This window comes from Rattus norvegicus, chromosome 11, assembly GCF_021556685.1.
Source record: "Rattus norvegicus strain SHRSP/BbbUtx chromosome 11, alternate assembly SHRSP_T2T, whole genome shotgun sequence".
Lineage (NCBI taxonomy): Eukaryota > Metazoa > Chordata > Mammalia > Rodentia > Muridae > Rattus > Rattus norvegicus.
The window spans coordinates 95,133,989-95,149,660 of record NC_141544.1 but is presented as its reverse complement, the minus strand read 5'-3'; positions in this window follow the sequence as shown (position 1 = coordinate 95,149,660).

Here is a 15,672-nt window from a genome sequence, read left to right as displayed (position 1 = left end):
GCACAAGTACAGAACTCAGTTGGTGGTTATCAGAGCAAACATTCAAAATCTATATTGTTGTGAGAAACAAACTACAGCTTATATGTTTTCTGTGTTCTATATTATTTAAATGGGCATGTATAAAGTAATATTTTCATAAACAGTATTGCTCCCATTCTCCCAAGCCAGTCAGTCCCACAAGCCTCATTCGCCCTCCTTGTCCTATCACAGAATATTAAAGTCAACATTACTTCATTCTAATTGAAGAAGGTATCCCTGAATTCTGTCTACATTCCCAAGATCAATCCCATGGGGAAAAGGCCTTATTGAAAACCAGACACGCAACACTGTGAAAACCGAACTGAGGTCTAAAGAGTATTGTAATGACAGTGCATTTCCATCCATACTGATAAGACATTAAATTAGATTTCAAGTACTAAAGGAGAAAAAAAAGGTCAAAAGTAGAAAAGAAATAGGAGAAGGAAGAAAAGGACATAGAAGAGTGTTTAGTTTAAAAGGAATAAAATATTGATTCAGAGGATAGAGTTACCCATTTAAAATATGATGCACTATGGCTTTATAAAATTTGTAATAATTTAATCAATAGTTTATTAGTATCATAATTTCTTAATATGTGAGGTACATCTTTATATTAACAGTTTATCTTTTTAAATTTTAAATTGTGTGTGTGTGTGTGTGTGTGTGTGTGTGTGTGTGTGTGTGTGTGTGTGTGTGTGTATGGGGACTATCTAAGATATTCAGAAGGGAGTGACAGGTTCCCTGGAACCAAAGTTGCAGGCAGTTGCAAGCTGCCCATTGTGAGCGCTTGGAACTGAACTTGGCAAGTCTGGAAGATCAGTAACTACTTAAAATCACTCTGCGACAGGGAAAATTTGAAATGTGTTGAAAAATTTGACATAATATTGAGTAAAAATATTTCATATACATTAAATACTGAAAGGAGGATTGAAGAAAAAATGTTGGAGCTACAGTGAACTTAAATCTCAAAGAGTGGACGATAGAAAGTAAAAGTGAGGGAAAGGGGGCAAATTAATTAAGAATCCGTAGTAAAATTTAGGTCAGAAAACTAAATGTAAGCACTTACTCTCAATGAGCTGCATTATGTACAGTCATTCATGATATGTACTTGAATGTACTACTTTATAGATGTAAGTGTATACTTATAAGTCTTTGCACTAATTTCAAAATTACTAATCAAATATGTGCCTACAGATAGAAACTTCAAATCACACCTCACAGAAAGATATGGTCATATCTTTTAGGGAGACTCATGAGTACTACTGTGGAAACATTCATATCTGAAACATCTGAGATAATAGATAAAATTAACCTGCTTTGTAATCTAATCAACTTATTTTTCTCATGTTTCTACAAAATCTCAGTATTATACCTGTTCCAAAAAGATCAGGCAACATTTAAAATTGCTCTTGATTTCTGCAGATTAGATTCTCACCTGACCCTGACTGTGAAGCACTACAGATCCTTTTGCAAGAATCTAACTAAGTCATCTTAATTCCATCAGAAGTGTGCGGATGTCTACTTATAGGTCTGTAATACAAAAGAATTCACTTATTCACCTCCATCCTTCCCTTGTCAGTGACGTGCCATTTGATTTTTACTTCTGTACTTAGCATACCCTTTCAGTTACAATTCCTATTTATATGCACACACATATATTCATATATGCACAATCAATTACATGTGCACATTCTTTATACAGATTTATGTATTCTAATTTCTTAGGGTGAATGTAAGCTTTTCAGTGTAATGAATGCAGAGACCATACATGGCATCGGTATTTGTTCTTTAAAAAATGTCATGTAAAAACCCTTGGTTTCAAACAGAAAGGAGTTATAGTCTTTCATTACCAACAAATTTTGTGTTACAATCCAAGCTAAATGCCCTTTGGGAATTTCTTTTTATTTGGTGTAGCAAGCACAATGGTTGCTGTGTTTATAGGTAAACACGATGGAAACAAGGAATATTAAACACTCTGGATGGTCTCATCAAGATGAGCGATACATACCTTGTTTTCTACCCACAGGGATGGAAGCAGGACAGGCATAACAGCTCGGTGACCTTAGAATTATCTGTGTGGTTGGGGACCACAAGGGATCCTCCCTCAGATCCATGCCTTGAGCTTATTTTACCAGTTAATCTGTAGAATTTATTTTTATGGGAGGTGTCTGCCAACTTTACAAAGACTTTTTATGTAGAGAAATGTTAAGCTTTGTTGTGGACATGGGGATGACTTAATTATTACCAACTTTTCGCCAAGTTGTGTCTTGCTTAAATACACCTAAAATAATCTACTCTGTGCCAGACTCTCTGAGTTCGAACCAGCACTTTCTAAGAGTCCTGAAGAGACCCTGCAATTTTATATACTCGTTTTCTTCAAGATTTTTTCTTCATGATCAAATAAGTTTCTTTTTTAAAAAATTACTGATCAGTTACATTAACTGTCACCTTTGATCTTGTCACTGTTTATGTTCTAGTAAGCTCAATTTTACTACATAATATTTTCACACTATTATCTTGTTCTTCATACATTATTTCTTCACTGGTAAACTACATAATTCCTTCTTGTACAATCTTCTTCTAAGAAGTTCATTTTATGCATTGGAGAAACCCTTAAGGCCTCAGAAGAACTGGAAAAAATAGTAATTTCACACACACAAACACACACACACATATGTGTGTGTGTGTTTGTGTGTGTATATGTGTGTGTGTTTGTGACTGTATATGTGTGTGTGCATGTGTGTGTAAGCAAGTAATAACATTCATTTTCATTCTCATAATTAATTTTTAATCTTAAAACTTAAGGAAATATATGAAACATTGTTTTGCTTTTAGAAAGAATATAGAAAGTTGAGAGGCAGAAAAGCATGAAGAATTTTCCAGTTGTTGAAGAGTGCAGCACAGTTTAGTATCTAATGCATACCTTTTATGTGAAGTGTGGGTTTATTTATCATAGCAGGGTTCCTTAAAATCTTGGATGTTGGAATATACCTTCCCTCAGTCTTAAATCCCCTTATTCTGAACAAGTATTGATGTTCACAGGTACTTGAGAACATTTAAACTTCCAAAACAAAAGACAAACAACATATTTTGCCAGGTCATCTGCAATATTTTTTTTTACAATTTCTACAGGGAATTCAGTCTCTTGTCTTCAATTATAATACTACATGTTGCTAGCTACTTTTCTCCCCAGGGTTTCATAGAAATTAGGTTTAAAGTTAAAAAAAACTTAGGAAAAGAAGAAAGGTATTTCATCATATTATTGAAAAATATAAAATTTGTATTTTGTTTTCTCATGTCTGTTTGCCATCTACATACTAAAAACTCCACTGTGACTATATCTACTTTATATATCATATTTTCGAAGTTTCTTTTAAGTCTATAAAATAAGTAAAAGCGTTAAAGTTCTCATTTTAATTAGGAAAAATTCTTGAGTGTTTCATCATATTTACCTGTAAATAGAACATTGTTGAAATTCATCAATCACTTCCAAACCCTTAAGTGGAGTACAGTCACTGTGGCACCACTAGATTTACTCTCCACATATTTGTAGGCTTTTAATATTTCTAGGTGATATATTTTTTACTCCAGGTAATAACATTTCCTTCCATTTTTATCTTGGAGATTTCTCTATTTTCTCTCCTATCTTCAGTTTTTCCATACATGCCTCTAGAGACTCTCCTTTAAATTGATGGCCCCTTTTGTATCAATTGTTATTATACATATAATATATAGATTACATATAGATACAATGTATAATACATATTTATTCCTAAAGAACTTGTAAATCAGCATAATGTTACTTGTATATCTATTTTCAGGGCTTACTTTTCAGCAGTGGACAATGAATTGGTCTGATATTTTCTGGGTAGGACCACCTTTGGGCCACTCTCTAGTTCTTTCTGTAGGATTTTCCCCATCTGTTTTGGAATGTGCATTGGTGTCATCCTTTGATAACACATTGTTTCCCCTTTTAGACTACATTTCTCCCTTCTTTTAAACCCCATGTATGTATAGACTGTGTTTGTATAGAACATAATCTAAGTTTTGATATATCTGAATGGTCTCAATTGATTCTTACTATTTTACTATATTCTTACTTGTACAGCTTTATAAAAATGGATCAAATAGAAAGCAGATAGAAATATACACAAGCACTCTTTGATAAAATGTTTGACTAATACAATGTGACAGCAATGATGATCTATGAATCCAAAAGCACATCATAGATGTAACGATTTTTATTGGATATTTTATTTATTTACATTTCAAATGTTATTCCCTTTCCCAGTTTTCCCTCCACCAATCCCCTAACACATTCCTCTCCCACTGCTTCTGTGAGGATGCTCCCCCACCCATCTACCCACTCCCGCCTCATCACTCCAACATTCCCCTACACTGGGGCATAAAGCCATCACAGGACCTAGGATCTCCTCTCCCATTAATGCTAGATAAAGCCATCATCTGCTTCATATGTAGCTGGAGCCATGGGTCCCTCCGTGTGTACTCATTGTTTGGTAGTTTAGTCCCTGGGAGCTCTGGGGCCTCTGGTTGGTTGATATTGTTGTTCTTCCTATGGAGATGCAAACCCCTTCAGCTCTTCAATCCTCCCACTAACTCTTCCATTGGGGTGCCTGTGCTCAGTTTGATGGTTGGCTGCGAGCATCTGTATTGGTCAAGCTCTGGCAGAGCCTCTCAGGAGACAAATATATCAGGATTCTATCAGCAGTACTTCTTGACATCAGCAACAGTGTCTGGTTTGGTGTCTGCATATGGGGTAGATCCCCAGGTGGGGCAGTCTGTGAAGAGCCTTTCCTTCAGTCTCTGCTCCACACTTTGTCCCTGTATCTCCTTTAGACAGGAGCAATTCTGCGTTAAAATTTTGGAGATGGGTGCATGGCTCCATCCCTCAAACAAGGACCATGCCTAACCTCTGGATAGGGTCTCCACAGGTTCTCAGCTCCCTTTGTTGGGTTTGTCAGCTAATGTCAGCACTGTAGAAAAATAAAAAATGATCCACTCTTATCTCTGGGACAAAGCTCAAGTCCAAGTGGATAAAGGACCTCCACGTAAAATCAGATACACTAAATTTAATAAAAGAAAAAGCAGAAAAGAGCCTCGAACACATTGGCACCGGGGAAAATTTCCTTAACAGAATACCAATAACTTATGCCCTAGGATCAACAATCAACAAATGGAACCTTAGAAAACTGGAAAGCTTTCATAAGGCAAAGGACTCTGTCAATAAGACAAAATGGTAACAAACAGATTGGGAAAAAACTTTACCAGTCCTACCTTTGATAGATGGTTAATATCCAATATATATAAAGAAATCAAGAAATTAGACTCCAGAGAACAAAATGACCCTATTAAAATAAGTTAAGATCAAAAGTGGCTAAATCAAAAACTCAGGTGACAGCATATACTGGCAAGGATGTGGAGAAAGAGGAAAACACCTCCATTTCTGGTGGGATTGCTAGCTGGTACAAATGCTCTGGAAATCAGTCTGGAGGTTCCACAGAAAATTGGACATAGCACTACCTGAGGACCCTATTAAACCTCTCCTGGGCATATACCCAGAAGATGCTCCAATAAATAAAAAGGACACATGCTCTACTATGTTCATAACAGCCTTATCATAGCTAGAAGAAGGAAACAACCAAGAGGTCCCTCAACAGATAAAGGGTTATATAAAATGTGGTACATTTATAAAATAGAGTACTAGGCAGCTATTAAATATAGTGACTTCATGAAAATCGCAGGCAAATGGATGAAACTAAAAAATATACTGAGTGAGGTAACACAGTCGCAAAAGAACACACATGATATGTATTCACTGGTAAGTGGATATTAGGCAAAAAGCTCAGAATACCGATGACACAATTCACAGACCATGTGAAGCTCAAGAAGAAGGAAAACTACAGTGTGGATGCTTCAGTCCTACTTAGAAGGGGGAACAAAATACAATATTTTATTATGAATATTTGACAGTGGTATATCAACATCTCTATAAATTTTGGAATTCTCCAATTCTATAAGCTGTTTTTGTCTGTTAATTGTCCCCATTATTGTATAGAAATGCTTGAATTCTATATAGTCCCATTCATAAATTTTTGGTACTATTTCCTGTGCTACTGAAATTATTATTTTTTAAAATTATTTTTAAAAAGTTCTTGTCTATACCTGTAACTTGAATTATCTTATTCGATTTCTCTAGCATTCAGACTTTGTGTGATGTTACACATATCATGTATGTCCTGTCATGTACATATTTTTAAATTTTTATTTTCTTTGACTAAGTAAACAAATTTTCTACTTTTTCTTTCAGTTCCAATATTCTATCCTCCACATGGTCTACTCTGTTAGTTAGGCATTCTAGTTTGTTTTAATTTGACTTATTGACATTTTCCTTTCCAGCTTCATTTGAGTTTAGATTTGTAAAAGCATTTCTACTTCTTTATTTAATTCTACTTTCATACCATAAAAAGACTTTTATATTTCATTCATCCATTGTTATTTTCTTTACCATCAATCAACTTAGCCCTGTCCTTTTAATTTATTCATTTGGGTGTTTGTATCCTCTTTAATTCATTGAATCCTTTAAATGTTTATAGATATTATTTTAAATCCTATGGTTTGATTTTCAACTAAGTTATTCTTGGGAATCAATGCATATGGGATTAGTTGGCTTCAGGGCAGAGGAAACATTTTGTTTTCCCTTTTGCTTTTTTTTTTTAAATGAGCATCTAGAATAAGATATCCATTATGTCTTTTCCTTTGCTCTTCTGAGGACACTACACTTTTACCTAGAGGCAATGGGTAACAGACAGCTTGTAGCAAGCAGAAGTCTTACTTTGGCGATACCAGTTTGCAATACATATAGTAGTTTGATTCAAGGAACTTCTGATTGAAGGGTTTGAGGTGGGGATGTTAACGATGTAGGAATTACTTTATCTGATTCATGCAGGGATGCATGGTCTATTGGCTTCAGCACACTCTGGGGTAAGAAAATGTTTTCAAGTTATTTGAATAGAAGGAGTAAATATTTAACTCCACATAAGGCCAGGCTAGGTGATAGATGCATGGCTCTAATAGGTTCAGGATTTGGAGACATCAGTTGGTAGAGATACAGAGAATACTTATCGTGAATGATACACATGGGTCTAACTTAATTCTTATACATTCTTAATAATCCTTATAGCACCATTGTGATATATCTGTCTGTCTCTGATGTCCTTATACAGTTAGAATCGATGGAATAAGTGTGCAAGTTCAAGAGTCTTTGAAGTTATCTGTCATTCAGACCACTATAAGATCTATACTCATAGTTTAACTAGGTAATTTATTTTCTTGCTTTTGGGCTTTTGAAATTTGTATATAATTTGGTTACAAGCTCCATATAGTATGTATAGCTGGCAAAGATTCTCTTCCATTATGAGGGTTGTCTTTCTATGTGGTTATTTCCTGTAGGGAGAAGATAAAGTCCACAATTTATATGATTTTTATATGAACCTGGCTATATTGGGGACCCAAATATCTCACATCTATGGGAATGGCAAAGCCTTCTGTGGATCAGGCTTAAGGAATGGTAAAGCATTGCCCTGGTTAAAATATGAATGTTAACATGGAGTTAACCATTAACTAGAACCAGTGTTGTTGGAGTTTTGTCTTTTGCTATGTAATTGTAATGTAAAATGCAGACCTGGTTGCCCCAGAGACAGGAGAGTCCACACATAGACTCAAGTGACATTATGTGATCTTGCCCTAAAAATATTTTTGCTTGATGAATAAAGGTGACAACAGCCGATAGCCGGGTAGAAAGGAGATAGGCAGGGTTTATGTTCTAGCAGCTAGGAGATGAGAATAGAAATACAAGGGATAGGAGTAAGAAAGTGACAGAATTCACCATGGTTAGGTGAGTCATGAAAATGTACCACTGAGGGCTGGCCAATTGGAGTTAAGAACAACCCAGACGAAACACAGTAAGTAATAACGGGGTAATTGGTAGGAAATATATTTTAATAAAATAGAGGGCATGTATCTGCCCAGCTTTTATGCTATTTAAGGCTTATTGTAAATATGAATATTGTGTGTGTCTTTTATCCTGAACCTAAGTTGTCAAAGATGGCATAGAAACTTAGTATTGGGATTAAAAATTTCAAGAACATATAGCCACCCAACATGGAGCAAAAACTCATTTTAAAATAATTTCAGATTCCTAAACGGAAAATAAATACTGCCCATTTAAGATTAAGAGGTGGAGAGAATTGGTTTCTTAGCAAAACTGAGTGCTTTTATTCCCCCCCAAGTTGCACAGGGTTCTAGAATGGGGCAAAATAGATGCTCATTTGGCAAACATAATTCTGGAGCACATAGCGTATGATTAGACACAGCTGCGCCCCCAAACCAAATCAAACAACGCACCAAGGAGTGGGCTAAAACTTCAGCCTCATGTCTTCCCAAATGCTGTTCATTGCTGCCTTGGATAGGCCGCTAATCACTCAGATACTAAAAGACCCGGTTATGCATTGAACTCAGAAAAATACTTCTCCACAGAGGACACAAAACAAGGATACATGCCTTCCACAATCAAAAAATTATAAAAAAAATAAATAAACTAAGACGTTAACACTATCTTAAGGAACTGGTATCTTTCAATATGAACTCCACCAGAAATAGTGGGGCTTTTTTGCTTACCACATGACTATGTTGACTTGAGAATCAGCTTAGACAGTAAATAAAAGGGAATTTAAATGAAATTAAATATTAAAAAGGGTACTAATTTAATTTTTATAAAGAGAAAGAAGATATATTTGTCCTCAGACATATTAATTTCTAAAGAAGGGAGAAATATATGAAATTGATATAATTATTTTAAGGATAAAAGAGAGAAATAAATGGAAATTGATATAAATGTTTCTTTTTTATTTACATTCCAGATGTTGACCCCTTCTTGGTACCCCCTCTCACAGTTCCTTATCCTATTCCTCCTCCCCATTTACTCTGGATGTACTATTTTCAATGTTCTAAGGAAGCACCAACTTAATTTCCTGAGTGGTTGTACCAGTTTGCAATCCCACCAGCAATGGAAGAATGGTTATCTTTCTCTGCATCCTCACTAGCATGTGCTATCATTTGATATTTTGATCTTAGCCACTCTGATTGGTGTAAGGTAGACTCTCATGGTCATTTTGATCTGTATTTCCCTGATGACTAATGACTTTGAACATTTAATTAAGTGCTACTTTGTCATTTGATATTCTTCTGTTATGGATTCTCTGATTAGCTCCGTACCCCATTTTTAATTGTGTTATTTGGTTTTTTTGAAAGTTAACTTCCAGATAGATAGATAGATAGATAGATAGATAGATAGATAGATAGATAGATAGATAGATGATAGATAGATAGATCGATCCCTCTATTTTATGTCGGGTTGGTGACTTTTTTTCTCAATCTATACACTGCCTATTTGTCCTATTGACAGTGTCTTTTCCCTTCAAAAACTTTTCAGTTTCATGGGTTCCATCTATCAATTGTTGATGTTAGATCCTGAGCCACTTGTGATCTGTTCAGGAAGCTTCCCCCTGTGCCAATGAGTTTGAGGCTCTTTCTCACTTTCTCTTCTGTTAGATTCATTATAGCTGGTTTTAAGTTGACTTCCCTGGATCCAAATGGACTTGGCTTTTGTACAGGATTTTTATCTATTTTTCTTCTTCTACATAAAGACCATCAGTTAGACTAGCACTATGCCTTCCCTGTATGCTTTTGGTATCATTGTCCAAGCTGTCATGTGTCCACTGATACGTGTTTATTTCTGGATCTTCAACTCGATTCCATAGATCAACCTATCTATATGAATGCCATATGGTTTTTAATCACCATTTTTTAGGACTACAGGTTGTGTTAAGGAATGGTGATTCCCCCTGAAGATCTTTTATTGTTGAGAATTGTTTTGGCTATTCTGCGATTTTTTTTTCATATAAAATTAAGAATTGCTCTTTCCATATCTGTGAAGAATTGTTTTGTAGTTTTGATGGGGATTGCAATGAATCTGTACATTGCTTTTGGTAAGATGGCCATTTTCAATATGTTAATCCTACCAGTCCATGAGAATGGGAGATCTTGCCATCTTCTGAAATCTTCTTTGATTTCCTTCTTCAGAGACTTGAAGTTCTTGTCATATAGATCATTCACTTACTTGGTTTAAGTCACACCAAGGTATTTTATATTATCTGTGACTATTGTGAGCGGTGTTATTTCCCTAATTTCTTTCTCAGCCTGTTTATTGTTTGAGTTAATTTTATATCCGGCCACTTTGCTGAGGTTATCAGCCATAGGTATTCTCTGGTGGAATTACCATCATATTATCATCTGCAAATAGTGATATTTTGACTTCTTTCTTTCCAGTTTGCATCCCTTTGACTTCATTTTGTTGCCTAATTGCTCTGGCTAGGACTTCAAGTACTATATTGAATAGATAATTAGAGAGTGGGTAGCCTTGTGTCATCCCTGATTTTAGTGGGATTGCTTCAAGATTCTCTCCATTTAGTTTGATGTTGGCTACTGGTTTGCTGTATGTTGCTTTTACTATATTTAGGTATAGACCTTAAATTCTGATCTTTCCAAGACTTTTAGCATGAAGGGTGTTGTATTCTCTTAGGGTCTCGGTGACATCTTTCCATGATATTCTGGCCTTTACAGTTTCTGTCGAGAAGTCTGGTTAAATTCTGATAGGTCTACCGTTACATGTTACTTGGCCACTTTCCCTTGCAGTTTTTTTTTTATTAACTTGAGTATTTGTTATATACATTTCAAGTGTTATTCCCTTTCCCGGTTTCCGGGCAAAATCCCCCTCCCCCCTCCCCTTCCTTATGGGTGTTCCACTCCCAACCCTCCCCCCATTGCCGCCCTCCCCCCATAGTCTAGTTCACTGGGGGTTCAGTCTTAGCAGGACCCAGGGCTTCCCCTTCCACTGGTGCTCTTACTAGGATATTCATTGCTACCTATGGGGTCAGAGTCCAGGGTCAGTCCATATATACTCTTTAGGTAGTGGCTTAGTCCCTGGAAGCTCTGGTTGCTTGACATTGTTGTACTTTTGGGGTCTCGAGCCCCTTCAAGCTCTTCCATTTCTTTCTCTGATTCCTTCAACGGGGGACCTATTCTCAGTTCAGTGGTTTGCTGCTGGCATTCGCCTCTGTATTTGCTGTATTCTGGCTGTGTCTCTCAGGAGCGATCTACATCCGGCTCCTGTCGGTCTGCACTTCTTTGCTTCATCCATCTTGTCTAATTGGGTGGCTGTATATGTATGGGCCACATGTGGGGCAGGCTCTGATTGGGTGGTCCTTCAGTCTCTGTTTTAATTTTTGCCTCTCCCTTCCCTGCCAAGGGTATTCTTTTTCCTCATTTAAAGAAGGAGTGAAGCATTCACATTTTGATCATCCGTCTTGAGTTTCGTTTGTTCTAGGGATCTAGGGTAATTCAAGCATTTGGGCTAATAGCCACTTATCAATGAGTGCATACCATGTATGTCTTTCTGTGATTGGGTTAGCTCACTCAGGATGATATTTTCCAGTTCCAACCATTTGCCTACGAATTTCATAAACTCGTTGTTTTTGATAGCTGAGTAATATTCCATTGTGTAGATGTACCACATTTTCTGTATCCATTCCTCTGTTGAAGGGCATCTCAGTTCTTTCCATTTTCTGGCTATTATAAATAAGGCTGCGATGAACATAGTGGAGCACGTGTCTCTTATATATGTTGAGGCATCTTTTGGGTATATGCCCAAGAGAGGTATAGCTGGATCCTCAGGCAGTTCAATGTCCAATTTTCTGAGGAACCTCCAGACTGATTTCCAGAATGGTTTTACCAGTCTGCAATCCCACCAACAATGGAGGAGTGTTCCTCTTTCTCCACATCCTCGCCAGCATCTGCTGTCACCTGAGTTTTTGATCTTAGGCAATCGTACTGGTGTGAGGTGAAATCTCAGGGTTGTTTTGATTTGCATTTCCCTTATGACTAAAGATGTTGAACATTTCTTTAGGTGTTTCTCAGCCATTCGGCATTCCTCAGCTGTGAATTCTTTCTTTAGCTCTGAACCCCATTTTTTAATAGGGTTATTTGTTTCCCTGCGGTCTAACTTCTTGAGTTCTTTGTATATTTTGGATATAAGGCCTCTATCTGTTGTAGGATTGGTAAAGATCTTTTCCCAATCTGTTGGTTGCCGTTTTGTACTAACCACCGTGTCCTTTGCCTTACAGAAGCTTTGCAGTTTTATGAGATCCCATTTGTCGATTCTTGATCTTAGAGCATAAGCCATTGGTGTTTTGTTCAGGAAATTTTTTCCAGTGCCCACGTGTTCCAGATGCTTCCCTAGTTTTTCTTCTATTAGTTTGAGTGTGTCTGGTTTGATGTGGAGGTCCTTGATCCACTTGGACTTAAGCTTTGTACAGGGTGATAAGCATGGATCGATCTGCATTCTTCTACATGTTGCCCTCCAGTTGAACCAGCACCATTTGCTGAAAATGCTATCTTTTTTCCATTGGATGGTTTTGGCTCCTTTGTCAAAAATCAAGTGACCATAGGTGTGTGGGTTCATTTCTGGGTCTTCAATTCTATTCCATTGGTCTATCTGTCTGTCTCTGTACCAATCCCATGCAGTTTTTATCACTATTGCTCTGTAATACTGCTTGAGTTCAGGGATAGTGATTCCCCCTGAAGTCCTTTTATTGTTGAGGATAGCTTTAGCTATCCTGGGTTTTTTGTTATTCCAGATGAATTTGCAAATTGTTCTCTCTAACTCTTTGAAGAATTGGATTGGTATTTTGATGGGGATTGCATTGAATCTGTAGATTGCTTTTGGTAAAATGGCCATTTTTACTATATTAATCCTGCCAATCCATGAGCATGGGAGATCTTTCCATCTTCTGAGGTCTTCTTCAATTTCTTTCCTCAGTGTCTTGAAGTTCTTATTGTACAGATCTTTTACTTGCTTGGTTAAAGTCACACCAAGGTACTTTATATTATTTGGGTCTATTATGAAGGGTGTCGTTTCCCTAATTTCTTTCTCGGCTTGTTTCTCTTTTGTATAGAGGAAGGCAACTGATTTATTTGAGTTAATTTTATACCCAGCCACTTTGCTGAAGTTGTTTATCAGCTTTAGTAGTTCTCTGGTGGAACTTTTGGGATCACTTAAATATACTATCATATCATCTGCAAATAGTGATATTTTGACTTCTTTTTTTCCGATCTGTATCCCCTTGACCTCCTTTTGTTGTCTGATTGCTCTGGCTAGAACTGCAAGAACTATATTGAATAAGTAGGGAGAGCGTGGGCAGCCTTGTCTAGTCCCTGATTTTAGTGGGATTGCTTCAAGTTTCTCTCCATTTAGTTTAATGTTAGCGACTGGTTTGCTGTATATTGCTTTTACTATGTTTAGGTATGAGCCTTGAATTCCTATTCTTTCCAGGACTTTTATCATGAAGGGGTGTTGAATTTTGTCAAATGCTTTCTCAGCATCTAATGAAATGATCATGTGGTTTTGTTCTTTCAGTTTGTTTATATGATGGATCACGTTGATGGTTTTCCGTATATTAAACAATCCCTGCATGCCTGGGATGAAGCCTACTTGATCATGGTGGATGATTGTTTTGATGTGCTCTTGAATTCGGTTTGCCAGAATTTTATTGAGTATTTTTGCGTCGATATTCATAAGGGAAATTGGTCTGAAGTTCTCTTTCTTTGTTGTGTCTTTGTGTGGTTTAGGTATAAGAGTAATTGTGGCTTCGTAGAAGGAATTCGGTAGTGCTCCATCTGTTTCAATTTTGTGGAATAGTTTGGATAATATTGGTATGAGGTCTTCTATGAAGGTTTGATAGAATTCTGCACTAAACCCGTCTGGACCTGGGCTCTTTTTGGTTGGAAGACCTTTAATGACTGCTTCTATTTCTTTAGGAGTTATGGGGTTGTTTAACTGGTTTATCTGTTCCTGATTTAACTTCGATACCTGGTATCTGTCTAGGAAATTGTCCATTTCCTGAAGATTTTCAAGTTTTGTTGAATATAGGTTTTTATAGTAAGATCTGATGATTTTTTGAATTTCCTCTGAATCTGTAGTTATGTCTCCCTTTTCATTTCTAATTTTGTTAATTTGGACGCACTCTCTGTGTCCTCTCGTTAGTCTGGCTAAGGGTTTATCTATCTTGTTGATTTTCTCAAAGAACCAACTTTTGGTTCTGTTGATTCTTTCTATGGTCCTTTTTGTTTCTACTTGGTTGATTTCAGCTCTGAGTTTGATTATTTCCTGCCTTCTACTCCTCCTGGGTGTATTTGCTTCTTTTTGTTCTAGAGCTTTTAGGTGTGCTGTCAAGCTGCTGACATATGCTCTTTCCTGTTTCTTTCTGCAGGCACTCAGCGCTATGAGTTTTCCTCTTAGCACAGCTTTCATTGTGTCCCATAAGTTTGGGTATGTTGTATCTTCATTTTCATTAAATTCTAAAAAGTTTTTAATTTCTTTCTTTATTTCTTCCTTGACCAGGTTATCATTGAGTAGAGCATTGTTCAATTTCCACGTATATGTGGGCATTCTTCCCTTATTGTTATTGAAGACCAGTTTTAGGCCGTGGTGGTCCGATAGCACGCATGGGATTATCTCTATCTTTCTGTACCTGTTGAGGCCCGTTTTTTGACCAATTATACGGTCAATTTTGGAGAAAGTACCATGAGGAGCTGAGAAGAAGGTATATCCTTTTGCTTTAGGATAGAATGTTCTATAAATATCCGTTAAGTCCATTTGGCTCATGACTTCTCTTAGTCTGTCGACATCACTGTTTAATTTCTGTTTCCATGATCTGTCCATTGATGAGAGTGGGGTGTTGAAGTCTCCCACTATTATTGTGTGAGGTGCAATGTGTGTTTTGAGCTTTAGTAAGGTTTCTTTTACATATGTAGGTGCCCTTGTATTTGGGGCATAGATATTTAGGATTGAGAGTTCATCTTGGTGGATTTTTCCTTTGATGAATATGAAGTGTCCTTCCTTATCTTTTTTGATGACTTTTAGTTGGAAATTGATTTTATTTGATATTAGAATGGCTACTCCAGCTTGCTTCTTCTGACCATTTGCTTGGAAAGTTGTTTTCCAGCCTTTCACTCTGAGGTAGTGTCTGTCTTTGTCTCTGAGGTGTGTTTTCTGTAGGCAGCAGAATGCAGGGTCCTCATTGCGTATCCAGTTTGTTAATCTATGTCTTTTTATTGGGGAGTTGAGGCCATTGATATTGAGAGATATTAAGGAATAGTGATTATTGCTTCCCTTTATATTCATATTTGGATGTGAGGTTATGTTTGTGTGCTTTCATTCTCTTTGTTTTGTTGCCAAGACGATTAGTTTCTTGCTTCTTCTAGGGTATAGCTTGCCTCCTTATGTTGGGCTTTACCATTTATTATCCTTTGTAGTGCTGGATTTGTAGAAAGATATTGTGTAAATTTGGTTTTGTCATGGAATATCTTGGTTTCTCCATCAATGTTAATTGAGAGTTTTGCTGGATACAGTAACCTGGGCTGGCATTTGTGTTCTCTTAGGGTCTGTATGACATCAGTCCAGGATTTTCTGGCCTTCATAGTTTCTGGCGAGAAGTCTGGTGTGATTCTGATAGGTCT